The 6,204-nt window shown below is 32.6% G+C and overlaps 1 pseudogene; it reads right to left on the minus strand.

The window, feature by feature from the left end:
* Positions 1 to 2,435: 2,435 nt before the first annotated feature.
* Positions 2,436 to 2,558, minus strand: LOC147829809 (U2 spliceosomal RNA; annotated as a pseudogene).
* Positions 2,559 to 6,204: the final 3,646 nt, after the last annotated feature.

The following is a 6,204-nucleotide window of genomic DNA, read 5'->3' on the forward strand; positions in this document are numbered from 1 at the left end:
ATTGGGCCAGGAACAGGTACTAATTTACTGATAGTACTTGAGTACTTGTTTAAAACTGAAAACTGAATACTCCTGAAATACTGATTTCTCAAAAAAATTTTAATGGTCACATCACTATTTCTTAATTTATTCCTCTGGAACAAATAACTTTTAGAGTATAGGTGCTTTGCCCTCATTTTCATATTATATTTTAAAATTTCATTCTGTCTTTTATTTTGTCTTACTTTCTCATTTCTTATTATTAGGTATTTCCTTGCTGTGGTATTCTAAGACACTGAATTTTCTCCTGTCAATTATTTATTTGCTTTTCAAAAAATAAATTTTGCTGTCCAGTTAGAAAGAACTATCCATGTTGTACATTAATCATTCTTGATATTTATTTATTTATTTATTTATTTATTTTGCTACTGGGAATTGAACTTAGGACCTTGTGCTTGCCAGGAAGGCACTGTACCACTGAGCTACATCCCCAGCTGATTTATTTTTATTATTATTATTATTTTGTGTGTGTGTGTGTGTGTGTGTGTGTGTTATTGGGGCTTAAATCTGAGCAAGGCCTGACATTTAAGTATATGTTCAACATTTTTTACTTTTTATCTTGAAACAGGGTCTGGCTAAATCACTAAGTTGTCCAGGTTGGGCTCAATTTTGGGTTCTTGTTTTATTCTGCCAGAGTGCTACAATTACAAGGCATTTGCCACCATGCTTGGCTGTCTGTTCTTGATATATTTTATTAAATCTCCCTCTATTTCAATAGTATAGCTTTGATAAAGCCAATAGTTTAATTTTGTATATTTTATCCAATATCTATTGTTCACAGTATCTACTGTTCATGAATGAATTTAAATTTTTATTTTTGCAGGCATTTATTTCATGTTTCCTTAGTATTCACATAGCATAGCTATTGGAGTGACTTAGCCGTTAAAAGCAGATGCAAACTGAAACCTTGGAATAATTTATCTGGTCAGTTGGCATCTCATGAGTTGTATAATTTTTACCTTGTGACTTAACCAGGATAAAACTTCTTGCTCCCATATTGTTTCCATTGCAAGTATTATGTTCTTCTAATCATTTAGATCTAGGCTGTCTATTCTACCTCTGAATACACATGCCAGGTTTGCTACTGTTAGCTAGTTTAGAAAATGCTTCCAAGATCTACAAACTATACTAGCAGACCACATTGCTTCTCTGTGGATCCCTTAGCCCAACCTCCACTAAAAGAGATAAAAATGAAATGATTTCGTTCAAGTTTTCATGACTGAAAAGTTTCTCCATGTCTATTGTCTGAGCTTTGATCCAGAATACTGTTGAATGAATCACTACATGGCCTTAGTGAAGGATTTTGGCGTAGTAATCTACCTCATTGATTTAATACCAAATGAAACCATAACTACATTTTTCCTTATGATACTATGTAGGACAATATCATTCTAAGTAGAGAGTTGAAAGGGAAAAATTGGTCTTTGGTCTCTGATTTCTCACTTTAAATTTTTAATAGTTTTATGTTTTATAATGACAACATTACTTCATGTATATATGTGGATGTGGATTTAAGCCAATATTTATCTAAAAGTTGATCTTGTTCGTATGATTCCATTTACTAAAAAATTTATACTTTACCATTAAAAGAGACACCATTTCAACCTATGCTAATTTGCTTTATATGTTGGAGTTTTTAAGATTTTATATGTTTCCAGATGTACACTTAAGTACAGCACAATTTCACAACTACACATTGTTAGAACATTTTTAAATCTTCAAGATAAACTATATACTCAGTTTCTAAAAAAAATTTTCTTGAATACTTTTTCTATAACTGTGGTTCCCATCCTGTGTTTTCAACTTTCTCTTTTGAATTACTTCATTACTCATTTCAAATAGTAATTTGGATTACTAAATATTGGTTACTTTTGTCATGCTAATCAAGACAATATAGGTCAATCAATAATTGTAAGTACTGAGATGTTAAAGTGGTTTTGAAAGTAAATGAATTACTAGTGATATAGCCAAATATCTTGTATAAAGTCTTAAGAGGATCAAAATCAGTGAGCAGTAAATGGTGGTTGAGAATGATGAAATTAATACTCTACCTGCCTCAAGAAAATGCTATAACATGTAGAAAATAATAACAATAGAAATAATAGGAACAACACTATTTAACATTTAGATATTTTTATTGTTTACCAGACATAACTATATTCTGGACATTTCTATAACATGTAGAAAATAATAATAAAAGAAAGAATTGAGATCATATTCATTGCTTTCCTGGATATACCTCTGTCAAATTTTTCATTTTTATCAAGACATGATGGTAGATGATAACAACTCATAAGTATATGAAAACTATATAGTCACACATAGAAATTATATTTTATGGAAATCACAAAGTGAATTTTTATTGTAATAAAAGTGAATAATAAAAAGCAAATAAAGTTAGTTCAAATAAATTTAAAATAATTAATAATCTCATGATTTAGTGCCAAATGTCTAGCACGAACTAATTATATCCCAGAACTTTCCTACACTTGATCTTAGCCAAAAGGCCAAGAAGCAATGCCCAGAACTTTCCTATGCAAATTAAAAACAAAGCAAAGCATTGACAACAAGATGCTTATAGTTAAGGAATTTATTTAATCTTCAAATGTCTGGGATATATTGACCAAATAATTAAATAAATCTTTTCAGTAAGGATGTAAGGGGAAATTCGCAATATGGTTACTGATGACAACAGAACAAAATATTAATCGATCTGCTTTATGATATTAACAAGCTCAGGTATTATGTTAAATTAAGGAAACAAAACATGGCCCTGGAAAAGTACTAATGCAGGAAAAGTTAGAGAAAAATTTGAACAATATTTTAAGTATTCTAGAGAACAACATTGCTTATCAACAGTTTAACCCTTATTAAACACTGAAAGCCACATGGTAGAAGTAAGCATGCACCACACACACAGTCTGAGTATGAACTGTATCCTACCGGCCAAGAATCTACTCTTCTAGGAAGCACAAAGAAACTTCCACCCAGGAATTTGGCTATATATAATACTTGATTATTGGAGGAAGGAAATAATCCCCTAGTAAGCCTGTAAAAATTAAAATAAATTCTCTTTGCAGAAAGATATCATTGTTCCACACTCTAAATAATTACCACAAAAATATTTTCATATAATTTTCATCATAGCCTCAAAGATATGTAGACACAAGAAAAATTATAGTGAACTGAGGACAACTACACCAGAAAATAAGATTTTGGAGAATACAGATACTGATATATTTTAACATTACTAATATAAATAGACATGATAATTAAGAATATAAAAGATGAGAAGTAATGCATTTGCCCTGAATGTGTGTGGGCTTGAGTTGTTTTTTTTTTTTTTTTTCATTAAGTTTATTGGTACATTTTAGGTATACGATACAGTTACATTCATCATTGGGATCTTGTACCTTTACATGATGAATCTTGGTTCTTAATTTTTCCCCATTCTCTTCCTTCACACCCTCTACCTTTCCCTATTTACAAAGACTTTGTTTCCATTTTTTTCTTTACTCATATTTTTTCCTTTCCCTTCTTTTCTTTCCCCTACCCCTCCCACTTCCCCTACTCCTTTAGACCTTTTCTTCCTATTTCACAATATCAATTTACATTTGGATCCTTATTTATACTTCTGGTTTTTCACACCAGAGAAACTCTTCAGTATTTACAAATGTGTGTCCTATTTATTTCACTTAAGAATATGGACTCAATGTGCACCCACTTAGCTATAACTGCCTCTAGTTTCTAGTTCTTTATGATTGAGTAGTACCCCATTAAAAAAAAAAAGAAGAAAAAAAATATCTTTATCCAGTCACCAGTTGGGCTGTTTCCAAGTTTTAGCTATTTCAAACTGTACTGCTAAAAACATGGGTGAGCATATATCACTGTGGTATGATTCTTTTCATTCTTTTGGGAAGATACCCAGGAGAGGAATAGCTGGGTCAAATGGGACTTCTAATCCTAGTAGTTTGAGTTATCTCTATATTGATTTCCACAGTGGTTGCACCATTCTGTACTCCCACCAACGATGAAGAATTGTTCCTTTCTCCCCACAACCCCACTAGCATTTGTTATTGATTGATTTCTTCATAGAAGCCATTCTTTCTGGGGTGAGGTGGAATCTCTGTGTTGTTTTCATTTGCATCCCTCAAATCACCAGTGATGTTGAACATTTTTTCATATATTTATTTGCTGCTTTTACTTCTTTGTCTGAGAAATGTCTGTTCATTTCAGATGCCCATTTTTGAATGGGTCTTTATATTTGGGGGGTCTATTTTTTTAGTTCTTTATATATTTTAGATAGTAGACCTTTCTCTGAGGAACACATAGTAAAATTTTTTCCCACATCATAGGTTGTCCCTTAGCTCTCTTGGTGGCTTCTCTTGCAGTGCAGATGCTTTTTAAAAAGATGAGATACCAGTTGTTGATTCTTTGTGCTAGTTTCCATGCTACTGAGGATTTGTTCATAAAATCTTTTCCTATGCCAATGTCTATAAGAGTTTTACCTAATTTTTGTTCCAGCAAGTTTAGTGTTTCTGTTTTAATATTTAGATTTTCTAATCCACTTGGATTTTAGTTTAGTGCATTGTGAAAGATAGGGGTCAAGATTTAATCTTTGCCAAGTTAAAATCCAATTTTTCCAACACCATTTATTAAAGAGGGTATCTTTCCTCAGGTGAAGACGATTGGCTCCTTTGTCAAAGATGAGGTAGCTGAGTATGTCTGGTGTTGGTTCTGCATCTTCTTATCTATTCCACTGATGCTCAGATCTGTTTCTTTGCCAGTACCATGCTGTTTTTATCACAGTGGCTTTGTAGTGTAGTTTCAAGTTGGGAGTTGTTATAACCCTGCCAAGTCTCTGTTGTCTGAAATTGATTTTGCTATTCTAGGTCTCTTCTGGTTCCAAATGAATTTTTGGATTTTTTTCTCTAGTTCTGTGAAATATACTGTTGGGATTTCAATTGGGATTGCATTGAATCTGTATAGAAGTTTTGGAAGTATGGCCATTTTCACTATGTTGGTTCTTCCTACCCAGAAACAAGAGATGTCTTTCCATTTTCTTATATCCTCTTCTATCTCTTTTTTCAGAGTGTTGTATTCTCAATGTAGAAGTCTTTTGTTTCATTCATTAGATTGATTCCTAGATATTTCATTTTTTGAGAATGCTATTGTGAAAGGAATTGTTTTCCCAATTTCTCTCTCAGTGAGTCTGTTATTTGTGTACAAGAAGGCTATTGATTTTTGAGTATTGACCTTGTATCCAGCTACTCCACTGAATCTGTCAATTAAATCTAGAAGTCTTTTGGTGGAGTTTTTTGGTCTTCTATGTAGAGTGGGACTGGGGATTTAGCTCAGTGGTTTTGCTGCCTGCTGCACAAGCACAAGGACACGAGTTTGATTCCTGGTACCAAAAAAAAAAAAAAATTCTATGTAGAGTATCATATTGTCAGCAAATAATGACAGTTTAACTTCTTCCTTTCCTATCTTTATTCCTTTTATTTCTTTTTCTTGTCTAATTGTTGTGGCGTATGTTTCCAAAACTATATTGAACAGGAGTGGTGATAGTGGACATCCTTGTTTTGTTCCTGATTTTAGTGTGAAGGCTTTTGACCATTTAGTATGATGTTGGCTGTTGGTTTTTCATAGATAGCCTTTATCAAGTTGAGATAAAGACAATCTATTCCAATTTTTTGCAGGGTTTTTATCATGAATGGGTGTTGGATTTTGTTGAACAATTTTACTGCATCTATTGAGATGATCATATGGTTTTTGTCCTTGACTCTGTTAACACAGAGTATTACATTTATTGATTTACATATCTTAAACCATCTTTGCATCCCTGGGATAAATCCGACTCAGTCAGAGTGTATGATCTTCTTGATGACCCTTTGTATTCTTTTTACCAGTATCTTATTGAGAATTTTTGCATCTATATTCATTAGGGAGATTGGCCTATAGTTCTCCTTTTTGATTGGGTCTTTTCCCTGGTTTTGGAATGAAAGTAACATTTGCTTCCAGGAATGAATTTGGAAGTATTGCTTCCCGTTCAATAAATACTTAAGAGTTCTCCTGAGTTTGATCCCCAGTACCCCTAAAAAAACTTAGAGATCTCAGAATGGAGAAGCTCCAGAGACCAGTAGCCAACTAAGATGAGAAGCAGTA

Source organism: Heterocephalus glaber, unplaced genomic scaffold, assembly GCF_053883595.1.
Source record: "Heterocephalus glaber isolate CG9 unplaced genomic scaffold, H.glaber_assembly_v1.0 deba00000470, whole genome shotgun sequence".
Lineage (NCBI taxonomy): Eukaryota > Metazoa > Chordata > Mammalia > Rodentia > Bathyergidae > Heterocephalus > Heterocephalus glaber.